The sequence below is a fragment of the Phalacrocorax aristotelis genome, chromosome 5, assembly GCF_949628215.1.
Source record: "Phalacrocorax aristotelis chromosome 5, bGulAri2.1, whole genome shotgun sequence".
Taxonomy (NCBI): Eukaryota; Metazoa; Chordata; class Aves; order Suliformes; family Phalacrocoracidae; genus Phalacrocorax; species Phalacrocorax aristotelis.
Window position 1 is genome coordinate 51,063,974 of NC_134280.1, and position 15,156 is coordinate 51,079,129.

The window sequence follows — 15,156 nt, forward strand, 5'->3', positions numbered from 1 at the left end:
CAGATGAACACATTTTACAAGGCCAACACAATGTGTTTTATGACCTTTAAAAAAAACTACTACCCTTAGAAAACAGCCTTCATAAACAACAGCTGCTCCCAAAGGATGAGATGAACCAACAAGTGCTCCTGTTGCCCTACAGAGAAGAGCTCAGCTTACCCAGGGCATGGAAAAGGAAGCTACCCCCAATCTTGAGAAAGCCAACCCAAAATGAAAAAGGAAAATGAAGCACCCAGAAGGAGAGACTATTTACTACATCAGACCATACCTTCTGCAACAGCTGCCATTGCTATTGCATACAAGTGGCAAAACCCTGGAAGTGCTGCTGTCCCTATCTGACTGTAGGGGACAGGTCAGAGACAGACATTTTACTGCTTACCCAAGGTCGTGCTCTGAAACTGTGGCAAAGGAGAACGCAGTACTCAAATTTACAGTTAGTCCCTAACATATCCTATCCCTAAAACATGCTCTTTTTTTCCCTTTTTATAAATTCCTAACTATCACAGAGCAAAGAGCACAGCACTGAACAGGGCACCAAACAAGCTCCCAGCCTGCACGCAGCCTTGGAGAAGGTGTTTCCATCCCACCTTACCCAGCAGGCAACAGGGAGCCACCCTTGTCTCCTCTGCCAAGGTGCACAGGCAGCACACCCATCACAGGCAGTAAGGGGTCAGACACCGCAGCGACAAGGACACAGTAATCGGCAGCAATAGAAGTGACAGATGTGCTGGTCCAGACTAAGCACACCACATGCTACCGCCTCCTTCCACACATTTATCTGCACAAAGCCAGTGCTCGCCCTGGCTAGGTTTCACATCACACAGCACAGTCCCTCGAAAGATCATGGCTACTGGAATGGCTTCTTGCTTGATCCAAACTAAGAGCTCACCCACTACTACAATGACTTGCTTAAAGTCCCATCTTTCTGCTCTAATTAAAAAGGAAAAGCACACAACTTCTGTCTTCCCAAAGGCCTCCTCCAAGACAGTTAGTCACTCAATGCAGCAGCACCGCTGTCCGGTATAAGAGTAAATTTTCCTTCATCCTCCCTCTCCCCACTTTGTCCATGAAGGTCCTCATAGTTGGGACAGCCTTTAAATCAAGAGCATGAGCCCCAACCATGGAGCCAAACTCCAGGTGGGGCAGGCACAGTTTTGATGGGCCTTCATTCATCTCCAGCTGCTCAAATTCATGCCATTCTAGGAAACTCAGCTACATCAAAACCAACCTCTCTCCTCCTGGCCTCTGGATAAATGCTGCAGACCCAGGAAAGAAAAAAATCCAGACATCTCTCCTGATAAGGCACATGCCAGCATCAGCACTAGAGAAAGGAGCAGGGCACAGGCAGGTTTGACAAGGCATAGCCACCCACCTGCAACAGCACCACCAAAATGAGAACAAGAACCAGTTTTGAAAAGGTTTAACAAAATAAACGTAAGACTGCATTCCTGTGAGCAGCTCACGACAGGCTGTGTTAAATCAAGAGCAACAGAGATCCCACAAATTAAATAAACGGTATCCCATAACATTTCTCCTGACACAGAACAAGCATTGGTGCCTGGGTGCCTTTCTCTTCCCTGAGCAAATAATCTCTGTGTGGGAAGCCCTCCTAAGACAGCAAGTATTCAAAGCTCTTATATTTGCAGATGCATAAGAGAAAACTGCCAGACAGAAATCCAAACCACCCAGAGTAACAAGGTCTTTTCATTGGGTTTGTCTGGGGTTTTGCCTTGTCTTTGAAAGCTTTTGTACCCCGTTATTTTATCTTCTCAACAACTAGAACTACCTGGCAATCAATACTGCAAGGTTAAAGCAACACCCAGTTCTGCATTGGACAGCTCAATCCACCTCCTCCTTCCTCCTATCTTTACGCTGGAAGGCAAACAAAAGAGGCCAGAAAAAAATTATTTATCTGTTGTTAGGATTAGCTGGAGCAACACAGCGTTAGCTCTAGCAACCCGCCATGTTGTTAGCTGATACGGCCAAATGACAGTCCCCACTCTGATCAGGCACAGGCCAGAGGACTCAGCCTTGCAGAAGGAAGTCTTCATCAAATCACAGTGCCAGGGAAGCCAAAACACTGTCCTCTTACACTTCAGGTGCCTCCTCAGCAGAGAAGAGATGCTTGCAGTCACTTCCTCTCTCTCAACACAGACAGACAAGGCAACTGACTCTGGCAAGGCTAGAGTCCATGCAGCCATTTATGAGAAATGCAAAATAGAACATACACGGAGTATGTTCAAGAGTAAAAAATAAAAACAATGCACTGGCTCACATAGACGCATCTGTAGCTTGTTTGCCATGATAAGTAACCGATAACTCCAGCTCTCCTAACTTTCTGGTACTACAGATGTTTCGATACTTCTAAGAAAGCCTAAATGTGCAATACTGAGCATCAAAGCAGGCTTTTGCATTCCTGAGAATACAGATAAGGGTTTAGGTGAACACACACACAGATGTAAGAGGAATAATAACCAGTCCTTATGTACCTGCAGTAGCAGAAGGCAGGATGCTGCAACTGGGCAGATCCTTCCCCATCCTGCACTGCTGCTGTTGAAGGAGTAGCACAGGCACTTCTCCTTAGACAGTACTGCAGATTTAAACGGAGGAACAGAGGCAGCTGGGAGGTAAGTGTGTCAGGCTGGAAGCTTAACAGGACCTTAACAAACTTGTGACAGGCTAAAGAGGCTGTGTGCCCCGGCTCTTCCTGTAGGTCAAGGGCTCCCACATGGTGGCCCAACCTCACCTGGTGCAAACTAAATTTGCTCCACTGCCCCTGCCAGAGCTGCATAAACTTACTCCAGTCAAAGGCCAGCCATGCACAGCTCTGGGACACCACCAAAATGCCAGCAGCTGTGTAGAAGCTTTATTCTAGGGAAAAAGAAAAATAAACAAACAAAAAAAAAATAGGAAAAAAACCCACTCTGAAAAAGGACAACCAGGAACAAGGCAGGCTTAGGCAAAATGTGTCTCTGTTCTGAAACAGCCTAGAAAAGAGGAAACTGCAGAAACTCCCTTCATAGGACATCAGCATCCTACCATAATGCACATAAACTGCAGCACTCAGGATCACAAGGAAACTCATTTGTCCCAGCCATTCCAAACCCAGTTTGATTACACATCCCCTCCCCAGTGCAGGATCTCCTAACAACCAAATGAAAATATTTTGCATTTTTCCATCCCTTTTCCTTCCGCCTTGGGGCCTAGTTCAAAACTCTTATGTCATTCTGGCAGCACTATGATTTTAGGCAGAGAGAAACAGCCCATTAAGAGATACACCCCACGCAGGGCATCATGCTGGCACTGGAAAGTTGGCAGTGCAAAACCTCTGGAGTTTCCTGCCCCCAAGTGAGCCCAAGGATCAAGTGACAAAATAAAGTATCACGCTGGAACAAGGCAGACGTGCTGCAAGATGGCACTAAGGGACCAAAGTTCCTCCATGGCTATGTTCAACACTGCTAAATTTTCCTCCTCACCACACAAGCCTTTCACCTCCCAAATTTCACAAGGACATACCACCTTCCAGCAGCTACTGCAAATTTGGCAATTGCCTTCCAAGAGCATTTCATTTCCACGGTGGGGTGAAAGAGAATCCAGAGGTTTGCCAGCATCTGTAAAACAAGTAATTCCTAGCCCAGCAGCAAACCCGAAGCCCAGCCCTTTGGAGGACCAGAGATGGAGACCATGCAGCCCTACACCACACCTAGACACTTCTTGCAGAAGGATCAACTCATCAGTCACTCCTCTCACAGCCACCTGGCTGCAGATTATTCAGATAAAACCCAGAGTGCCAGGGATAATTAACTATTTTCACAGCATTGCACAGTCATCACATACATTGCAACAAGGGTGTTCCCTAGGTCAGGTTTTACCCCTCACGGAAAAGTTGCTCTTAGGGGAATCTGCAAAACTGGGCTGCCAGTCAGGGATGCTGGATCTAGATGTGTTTTACTCCAGCTAAACACAGAACAACGTTTTCCCACCTAAAAATGCTGCTGCCCTACTCCAGAAAATCTCTTCGTCCCATTATTTCACAGTTCTCAGCATAACAACAGTTTCACAAGAACTGTATAGGCACATGGAATGCTTACAGCTCCTAAGCAAGACTTTCCTGGTTATAACTCCCTGATCAGAGCACAGCTCCAAATCCTTACAGCTACCCAGCTTGGAGGCACACCAAACCCCAGCCACTCTGTCCCTTCTCTCCATCACGCCTTTGCCATACTGGAGACCTACAACACAAAACGTGACGCAGAAGCAAGCAGGGGGCTGCTTCCACGTGTACACGCTGCTCTCGCCTTGGCCAGCCAGGTAGATATTTCCCCCTGCCTGGTCCACCAATTTAAATCTTGGCAGAAAAAGGGGTGCAAATATCACTGACAGCCTGTCAGGGCATTCTATCTCCTAGGAACTTAATACAGCATACTACCCCTTCTTAAAATGGCAGCAGAAGGATATTCTAGGGCCCTGGCATCTTAGGAAGACATTAACAAGATTGCTGGGCATCAGACAAGACCACAGACTTTCCTTCAGAGCAGTGCCAGTCTCCAATTTACAACACAGATTTGCTCCCTGTTCCAACTCGGCCATCCACCTCTGCCACTGATCACTATCACTGTCAAAACATAACGCTCCTTACTACAACGGGCACTCCGCAAACAAATTGAGCCCAAGGGCACAACACCAGAAGCAATACTGTACCTGTGTGAATTACAAGAAATAGTACTACAGCACAGTTAAAAATCCTACAGGCAAGACACAGGAAAAGGGTAAATCCTCATTAAATACTGATGTTTATTTTCTGGTGAAGAAGTTAGAGTAACTCCTCCTATTAGACCTCATCTGTACCTTTATTTATAACAGCCTGGAAAGCAAAATGCAAGCCAAGGACTGGAAGACAACTGTCATCCGAGTCCCACACAATACATCGTTATCAGCGAAGTACCACTCTAGTTCGATTGCCCTTTGCTCGCCACTGCCAAGAAGCAAGTTCTTGAGACGCAAAGCCACAGTGACCTGCAGTGATCAAAATCACTGCAGATACAATCCCAGCACCAGCAGCCATGCCACAAGAGGTCAGATCCTAATGGCAGTGAGACTCTTGGAGACGAACGTGCTATGGTAAAAAGACCCAGTCTTCAACTGTAGAGACCTAATATCTAAAAGATACTAGGCCAATTACATGTAGCTGGGAATCCTGCTCTGACATTTGTTACTCTGTCAGCCTGGCAAGGTGTAGAAACTAAAAAGCTCAGAAACCCTGCAGGAGAGAGGCCTGGAGCACTGGAAAATCTGATTTCCACGACTGCACCCTCACCCAGCAGGAGCCCAGCAGCCCCTGAGGGTGCAGCAAGAGCGCAGGGGATGCTCGGGGTCCAATTCCCAGGGTGACCTTGAGGAAATCCCACAGCCTGTCCACGTTTCCACATTCCATGTCCACAGAAGGAAAAGCACAATAACCTTGACCCACCTTAGAGAGGCACAGATCTGGCTTAGGAGAGCCTGGAAGGAGCTTGGAGGGTCTTAGATGCCAGACCCTGGCCTGCGACCAGGGCAGCCAGAGGCTACAGTCCTACAAATCACCCCAGAAATCAGAAGCCCCGGAAAAACGTGCAAATCGCTTTCCTATATAAAAAGCAGCAGCTCTGGGGCACTAAAGGACACGGCTGAAACGGCACACGTGTCACCCGCAATTTCCCCCACGCGGGCAAGGAGAGGAAAGGCGATGCTGCCACGGCCCCCGATGCCAGGACCACGGGGAGCACGGGACGATCTCCCTCGGGCTCGGCTTTGACACACGGTCACCTGCGCCTACGGCCGCAAATTCGGGCAGAGGGACCCCCACCCCCTGGGATGGGGCGGGACGGGGACCGGCGCTTCCCAGGGGGAGGGGGGCAGGAGGGGGGCCGGGAGAGCCTGCAACCCATGGGGCGGCGGGGGGGAAGTGGGGGACGAGGGGAGCCCGCACCCCCCGGCGCGAGGGCCCGGCCCCCCAGGGACGAGGGGATGCAGGAATGGGGCCCAGCGCGCTCCTAAGCCAAGCGGCCGGGGCGAGAGACGGAGGGGCAGGCGCAGCAGGGGCCAGGCCGGGGGAGGCGAGCCATAACCCGGCGGCCGGAGGGGTGCCAGGACCCCCGGCGGCACCCCCCGGAGGCTGGGGAGAGGCCGCGCCCGCACTTACCGGTCCGGGACGCGGCGGGCTCCCGCCGGGGCCGGAGGCCGGTGCGGCGCGGGGTGCGGAGCTCCTCGCTCGGCTCGGCGCGGCGCGGCCCAGCTCAGCTCTGCCCCCTCCGGCCGCGCCCGGCGCAGTAAAACCCGCCGCTGCCGCCGCCGCCGCCGGGCCCTCCCCGCCGGGGCGGCCGCCGCCGCATCGCCATGGCAACGCGGGCCCGGGCGGCCGCGCCTCGCTCCCCGCGGCCCGGGCCCTCCGCGGGGCGCCCCGTCACCATGCGGTAGGAGCCGCGGGTGAGAGGGGGGTGTCCCCACCGTACCCCTAACCCCCCGACAGCGAACGCCCCGCGCCCCGCCGCAGGGCATGGTGCGCGCTGCCTCACCCCACCCGTCAGCCATCTTGCAGCCGCCCGGCCAGGCAGCGCGGGACAATTGAAAATGGGAAGAAAAATAATAAATCTCTCATTCCCTTCACAATAAAAACCAAGGGGGTTGCAGTTGGTTGGGTCACCGTGCTGTGCTGCCTGCTACCCCACTGGAAAGCTTCCAGGCCACAGGCGGGCATCACTTTCAGGTTTAATAGGCTCTGTCGTCGTTCCAGGAGCGTGATGGGGCCTGAGCCCTCGCACAAAAACAGCCTGGGGAGCAAGAGGCTGGAGAGCAGCTCTGCAGGGAGGGACCGGGGGCCTCTGGTCGACAGCAAGTTGAACATGAGCCTACACTGTGCCCTGGCAGCCAAGAGGGCCGGCCGAGTCCTGGGGTGCATCAAGCACTGCATTGCAGCCAGTCGAGGGCAGAGATTGTCCCGCTCTGCTCCGCGCTGGCGCAGCCTCACCTCGAGGGCTGCGTGCAGGTTTGGACACCACAGTACATTAAGGATGTAAAGCTACTAGAGAGTGTCTAGAGAAGGGTCTCAAAGTTGGTAAAGGGTTTAGAGGGGAAACCATACGAGGAACAGCTAAAATCACTTGGTTTGTTCATCCTGGAAAACAGGAGGCCGAGGGCAGCCCTCATGGCAGTCTGCAGCTTCCTCACAAGGGAAGGAGGAGAGGCAGGTGCTGATCTCTCCTCTCTGGTGACCAGTGACAGGACCCGAGGGAATGGCAGGAAGATGTGCCAGGGGAGGTTTATGTTGGATATTAGGAAAAGGTTCTTCACCCAGAGGGTGGTGGAGCACTGGGAACAGGCTCCCCAGGGAAGCAGTCACCGCACCAAGTCTGATGATATTCAAGAAGCACTTGGCCAATACCCTCAGACACATGGTGTAAATTTGGGGATGTCCTGTGCAGGGACAGGATTTGGACTCGATCCTTGCAGGTCCCTTCCAACTGAGGACATTCTCTGATCCTATGATTCTGTGATCCACAGAGACCATTTCAGTGCACTTTGGAAACTAAGCAAGAAAGCAAGAAGGACAGCAGTAGCCAGCCAGACCTCTCTGCCTCTTGGCATGATGCCCATGGGTTTGAGACCACTGAGGAAAGAGGGAAAGATCTCCAGGGGAATACATCTATAAGAGCATCCCTCGCCACTCATGTGCAACAGGCACTACACTGCAACAGATGCAGCGAGTGTGGGGTTACCAGCTCTGCACCAAAGGCTCACGGGAGCCAGCAGAGCATGAATACACAGCCTGTGCAATGAATCAGAGATGATCAGAGAAGAGTAGCTACAAGGATGGCGGAGCATGTCAGGCTTGTGAGGACATTGTGTACACAGGAGAAGCGACAATTATATGGAGTCAAGATGAAACATCAGAGTTGTGTGCACACATGAAAACGAGAAGAGCTTGTTATCACAGGGACCTGTAACCCAAGGTGAGAAGATGTAAACCAGAGGTCGATGAAGCACCAGAATCCAATGCTGATGAGTTGGATGTAGGTGAAGAAGGGAGCAGCTTGAGCACTTTTCAACCTGGGCTGGGCAAAGCATGAGAAGGTACGGCACAGGAGGTGACACAGCTCACTCCAGAAAGGTGGTGCCTGACCAAGGAAGGAGACGTGTGCACCACGGCCATATTTTTGGTGTGTATTGGATGGGCATCCATCACAGGAGCAAAATGCAAGTGCTGGGGGCAGGGAGCCACTGGCATAGTCTGTCCACCCTGCAGCCTTGTCTCCACCACATCCTTGGCAAAGTGCTGGCAGGCACTGACATGGGGCTCCCACAGTTTGGGGAACAGGGAAACAGAACACAGGGAAGCTGTGGTCACCCCTTCCCACTCCTCAGCTGTGAAACTTCTTCCCACCCCCTTCCCTGGTGATGGTGGGTCCATGCTCTGCCCTGTTTTGCAAAGGCTTTGGTGGATTTCACTGCACTGTACCAACTCAGACAAAAGCTGAACTGAACTTGGCGTGGATTGAGGGAGATAGATTTTACCATTTATTACAACATGCCATCCCATAGGTATGCTGGTAGGACAGTACCATCCCCTAGCAAAGAAGAGGTTAATGCTGTCCGGCTTTGCGCTGATTTTTAAGAGGACTGCAATCACCCATTTTTATTTTTGATTCTGACACATTAAAACAACTGCTCTTTGTAACCTGCATGGTGCAAAGGACCCATTTCTTCCGTCAGCCCTTAAAAGCGGGGATAAAAAAAAGCAGAGGAAGAAAGTTTACATTCAGCGAGTGCCAGGTTGTCAAGGTTTCCTCTGCTGTCAGACATAAATTTTTTCTTCTGACAGACACAAGAGAGATTTAAAACTGCTCAGTACAAGGTGGAGCTTCAAAAGCAGCAATGTCTGCATCTGATACAAGGTGAAGAGCAGAGCTCAGGACCTCCTGTACAAGGCAACATCGATGTCATCATGGCACACATGGGAGCATTATACCAGATTTGTGCTCAGCTTGTCACAAAGCTCCCCCTGCCCAAGTCTCAAAATCCTGCGCTGCTTTCAGCCTGGTTGCCACAGAAGCCGTGGGCTGTTTTAGCCCTGCCAAAGACATGGGTCAAGTTCAGTCTGCTGGCAAAGAAAGAGGCTTTACAAGGTTGCATTTTTCAGCTTCCTTCCCTGTTTGCATTGCTTTCTATTTTAATAAATCGTGGAGTGCCAGTGAAATCCCCAAGTGCCTGGTGAGTGTGGGTATTAAGCCAACACTTAAAAAAGCCAAATTGGGCAAGCTTGGTCACTGCTCCCTTGGCATGGTGGCCATCCTGGATGTGATTATCAGAGCGCTGGTATATGATTTAACTGATAAAGATTGAAGAGGCAGTAACATATAATTAGCACCGGTCAACATTGTTTTCTGGAAAAAACAATCTCAACCAAGCTTGATCTCATTCTCCCTTGGGACCACTGGGTGGGTTGCCAAAGGTAACAACAAGGAGGTGATAGGAGAGGCATCCAGCATCTGACTGCTGAGAGTACAGTCAAATGGTATGAATAAAATGAACAGATTCACAGCTGGCCATTTGCTTGGATGCCAGGAATTACCCAGAAACCACTGACCCAGCAGGTCTGGTTTCATTTTCTCTGCAGACACTTGACATTACAGAAGTGAGAGGGGATGCGGATGCAGCCAGAGAGTGAAGTGAAGGGGGTGCGGGAAGGGGACAGTTCTGCCCCAAGCCCAGCTCTGTTGTCCCTGAGAGCTCAAGGCTACATGACCGTGCAGGTAAACCAGCATACATGGTCTGTCTGTGCCCTCCAGCCATCACTCCTTGGAAGGAGGCTACAGACATTGTCTTAGTAGCTATTTGATTAAAATGCCTAAAATAGCAGGAGGAAAGTCCCTGGATGCTCAAGGCACACAAGTGTTTCTCAATTCCAACCAGCAAACTCTCCAGCCACATTTCTCTAGCAAAAGCATGGAAATCAAGGCTTGGCAATGCTAGTCTCTGGAAAAAAAAAAAAGGCAAAAAGCTTTCAAGCTTCCATCATTGATCATCAAGACGCCAAAAAGGAATAAAAGGAGAATTTTCTTCCCTTTGTAGGTGACTTTTAGAGCCACAGGGTTGACCCTGGAGTGCTAACAGGTAACGTGTCAGGAGCTGGCTTGCAAAATGGCCTAGCTCCTGCAACATGCTCTGCAGGGCTGGCAGCCTCCAGTAAGCACCAACACCTTGCCATGCCTAGCATGTGTGGGGCTGCCTGATACCCAGCGCGCCCCATTCCTCGCGCCTGCCCGTGGCGTGTCCCACAGCAACAGTGACCTGGGACCTTTGGTGGCCGATGCAGGATCCCACACTCAGCACAGAGAGTACAAGGGAAAGCAATCTCATGCCCTCCATGCTTACCTCCTGGATAAAACAGCAAGGCACTTTTGTTTATTGAGTGCCGATGAATGGTGCTGCCTTGGCTGCAAGATCAGCCTCCAGATCCCACTCTGGACGTAGCTGCTGGCAGGGAGGCTATATCTGCAGCCGCCTGTTGCCACAGCAGCCTTTCAGCAGGGCTTAGCCCTTCATCCGGGGAAGAAATTGCTCCACAGCATCGCGCCATCCGCATCTGCCCCTGTGCAGAGGTGGCATTGGATTTATGGGGTATTGCAGGATAGGGAGCATTACTCTCTTTCCCTGGGGTGTGCAGTCGAGCAATGCCAAATGGTGCTGTTGGCTCCGGGTTTTATGATCTTCCCCACTCTCCACAGCTCATTCATTCATCTGCCCTTCTAGCACCGGCAAACAACTAAGGAAAACCTACAGCCACATTAACTCACTTTGCTGTTTCTCAGGGGAGAAAGGTAAGATGGCTCCATGCTGCCAGGCTGAAGGGTGAAGTGGACACTGAGGCCACTGCCATCCTGCTGTGGGTGAAAATAAAATGGCCTGACCCACAGGGAGAGTCAAGACTTCCTGGGCTCACTGCCTCGCCAAGAGCTCCTGCCAGCTCCTTCAAGGCCATGTTATTTTGGGACCCCAAAAAGCTGATGGATCAATTTGTGATTGCCTCTGTCCTCCAGCCATTGTCGTTGCACAGCAGTGGTCACAAAATAGCCTGTTTAAGCAGCAGGATCTTCTTTTCCCTGCCTGGACTGCAACCAAATAATCTATTTTAAGGGATCTCTGAGGGGGAGACACTGTGTTTTCTTGCTCCTCTCCATGTACCAGGATGAAAGTGTTGCCAGGATTGACACTACGCCTGATGCTCCTGCAAGTGTATGAAGGATGGGCCAGGCCCCAGGAGCCAGTAACCTGCAATTTGGGAGGGAGCAGCTATAACCAGCATCACAACCTGTACCTGTTCTCAGCTCTGGCCTTGGGGAGAAGCTAAGCATCACAAGGATTTCCTTTTTCTCCAACCTGGAGAGAAGGAAACCAAAAACATTTGTCCTGAGCTGTTGCTGCTTCCAAAGGGAGTGAAATCCTCTGAGGACTGGGCTCAAAGAAGCAGCAAGGCAAAGATTCATACCTAAGCTCATGTGTCCCCCCCAGGTATCCTGTTACCACCTCCCTCAGCCAGGTCTCCTGTCCTGCTTCTCACTGTAATCTAAAGCTTCTCTTCATCAGCCCCACGAAGCATAATCAGAACCCGGGGTTCACCTAGGTTCATCAGCCAGGTCCCTTCTTCACATGGCAGGGAGAGATGGGCATCTCCACAGGGCTGCAGCCACCCCCTGCATAAGCCACACTCTCTCCTGGACATGCAGATTTGCTGTTTCTAAACCTGGTGATGCTAAACACCTCCAGAAGACCAGGTCTGGCCTGTGGCAGAGGCTTGGCAGAGCCAGCATGGCTGGGACACATCTGGGGTTACCCAGATCACTGAGTATTGCCACCTTCTGTTCATACCCATAGCTTTGTGCTCTTAGTGCTGCCTTGGAGCTGTCCTACAGATGGATGTTCAGCACCCTGGTACCTTTTATCAGAAAAAATGGTTTTCTGCATTAGGAAGGAAGAAAACTCAAAAATTTCTCAAGCTCTTTGTGTATTTATTAGAAATACAAAGGTTTACCCTTGCTGGTTCAAGCAGAGGTCTGACAGGGTGGTGAAAGCATGGAAAGATACAGCAGCTCGAGCAACTAAAAGATGAAGAATATTAGCTTGCTGTTTTCCCAAGTCACTCGCTAAATGTTGGCAGTCAGCATCCCTCAAGCTCTCATGCTAAATCAGACCTGCCCAACTTCTCCACAATGTGCGAGGCTGTCTGGTATCCTCTGTGACTGATCTGTATTCCCTGGCAGCCTCCTGTGACCCAGCATCTGATGGCCACACAGGGCCTGCCCCACGATGTGGCTCCACCTGGTGACCTAGCACATGGGAGCAGTGACCCGGTGCGTGAGACTTTGCGGGCCCAGCCAGGAGACACCCGGACGATACCTCCAGCTGCAGCTCTCTGCTGAGATGCAGTGAAAAGGCAGAGTGCATGTTTTCAAGCTTAACATGGCCGGTGTAGAAATCCCGTCTGTTTTGTTATGGGTCACCACTGAAATTCTCAATCCGGGAGCGAAGCTTAGCAACATGGATCAGAGGAGGGGTCCAGGCAACAGCTGCCTCTGACCCATGCAAGCATGGTCTCCCCTTATCCACAGGGCACCTTCAGCTCCAGCAGAAGCAAGACTTGCAACCATCTTGCCTTTCTCGAGAAAGCAAGTAGAGATGTCTGATCTGCCTCCTCTGCCTGCTTTGTTTCTCCACATACTCTCTTGCTGCTGTCTTACTCTGGGAGAGGCAGCCCCAATCTCTCCCTCCTTCCACATGGGAATGCATTCAGCTTTTAGAGCATCTTTTTCCCATCAGTTTAACCAATTACCTTCTGAACACAACATTTATATTTTGGCCTCCAACGTTTCACAGCAATGAATCAGCATTAGAACTATGCAGAGTGAGGAAAAAAGTAAATCCTTTTTGCTTATTTGGAGGTGATGTTTGATGATTTCATTTGGTGCCACCTAGTTGAGAAACATGGGATGGCAACCATCTATTCACAGTCTTCATCCTTTCCCAGAAGATGTAATACTCTGCTGTAAAAAGAATTTAAAATACTCTGTAGTACTCGTCTCTGAGCGTCCTTTCTGCCCCTTGCACATTTTCCAGTTCCACTGTTTCCTGTTTGGGAAAGACAAGAACTGCACTGGTGTTCAATGAGCAAACCAAATGGAAGGATCTTAGTCCCAGCCTCCCAAAGCAACCTTCTGCATGTGTTCAACCTACAGACCTGCTGCGAGGCAGGAAGGGTAGAGGCTAAATTTTCCATCATCGTGGTGCCTATCTGGTTTCTACATTCCCCAGTCACCAAGTTCCTTCAAGGTAGCTTAGAACTGGAACAAGCATCAAACTCTCCCTGTGGATTTTCAAGCCACACATTTACAGACGAATAGTGCATTAGGAAGATACAGTTTATTTCTGTGGAGTTCAGGAAATCGACACACACTTAATTGTAGTGAAGGCTGTTTTCTATATTTTAACAACATAAAACTGATAAGCATGGTGGGCTCACTGTAAGGCAGCCCTGGGCTGGGGCTTTGATGCACCAGTATCTGAAAACCAGTCCCACACCTTTCCCAGTGAAAGCTACTCTTGGCTTTTAAGGCTGAAAACATGCTGTGATCCTCCTTGTGGGGAAAACAGTGAATTTCAGGACCATCGGATTTCCTTTCCCTTTTAAAAGCAACAGCAGCGTGACACTGTCGAGTATGGACACTGTAGGGTACCAAAGGGCAGGAAATCTTATCCATTGGCAGGGTATCTTCTAATGTTCCCTCAGTTTTGTATGAAGCTCAGTAGGTTCATGGCTGAACCATCCAGTCCTCAACACACCACAGGTATCCCCTTTCCCTTATCAGAGCAATCCTATGGATGTGCTGAGTTGTACAGTATTGCTGTCTGGCCACAGTAAACAAACTGAGCACAGCCCCTGCAGGCTCCCTCCCACCTTCATATTTCCTTCAGGTCTTTTACTGGGAATTATACAGCATCTTACTGCCAAGACTGCGTAAACAGTTTAACCCCCCACAGGGTATAGTCAGGCTTTGCTTTGTGTTTTTTCTAGAATTAATAAACTGATTTGAGCTTTGCCTTGGCTTTCATTTCTCAGCAATTTCTTTTATTAATCTTTGCAGGGGCTGGAAGCATCTTACCTGAATCTGTCTCCTGGCAGCTAGAGGACTGTCACAGTTAGCAGAACCTGGAAGTGGAGGGTGGTATGTGGGAAACACACTGTTCACCTCCCAGAGCCACTTGGTCATTCTGCTGGAGATCTGCAAGTTTATGAAGTAGAAAAGGGTTTAATTATGAGAGTTAACAAGGTATAGATGTTACAATCAAAAAAGGAGGAGAAAAAATGTTCCCACTCCTGAAGAATTTCTCCCTTTATTTTTTAATTTTTTTGTAAGGAGGTTTTTCCTGGTTGAAATTTATTTGGGGGAATTTTGGACATATCAGGATTGTGCACGATAAAAACCATAAAATCTGCCAGATGATCAGTAGGTCACTGCAAGGTGCCTAATAGGCACCAGGAAAAGCCAGATGGCTGGAAAGGGGAAGAGACTACTCCAGTATGTGATGAACTCATGAAGGAAGCCAGAAAGGAAAGCAATCCTTTGATTTAAAAGATAAATGCCAGGTTGGGGTTTTTTTGCTGCTTCAGCCATCTACTGCACCTATAATCAGCGTTTCCTGGCTATAGCAACTATAGGCTTATGAAGGAGTTACTGTGTCTCAGAGAGATTATTGATAAAGATAACACACCTGAAAACAACATACTTTCCATTGACTTTCATCCAGCTTGAATATTTACTTCCAGGTCAGCTGAAGGGAAAAGCAGTCGGATGGTTGCTCTGATTTCCCACCAGCACCTCCATATCCTCAGCTGAGTGCTTGCTTCAGTGTCACTGCAAGAAGAAAACCAGATGCCAGCCAGGTGGCCCAGCCCAGTGGCTGCCACTCGGCAGTGAGAGACCGGAGACAACACTTTCCTTAAGTTATGGGCCCAAATCCCAAAGAGCTGTTCTACCGATGGTGCTGTCTAAGGTTTGGTATCTCCTGTTGCCTGGTCTGGTTGTAGCCCATACCTAGAGTAACCTAAATACCTAGCACTAACTT

The 15,156-nt window shown here is 50.0% G+C and overlaps 1 protein-coding gene across 1 annotated transcript in view; it reads right to left on the bottom strand.

The window, feature by feature from the left end:
• SLC25A22 (solute carrier family 25 member 22) overlaps window positions 1-6,289 on the bottom strand; it is a 54,339-nt gene extending 48,050 nt beyond the window's left edge. Inside the window, exon 1 of the mRNA XM_075094462.1 lies at window positions 6,182-6,289. The gene's annotated coding sequence lies outside the window, so the exon portion shown is untranslated. The remainder of the gene's footprint in view (window positions 1-6,181) is intronic.
• Between the last annotated feature and the right edge of the window lie 8,867 nt (window positions 6,290-15,156).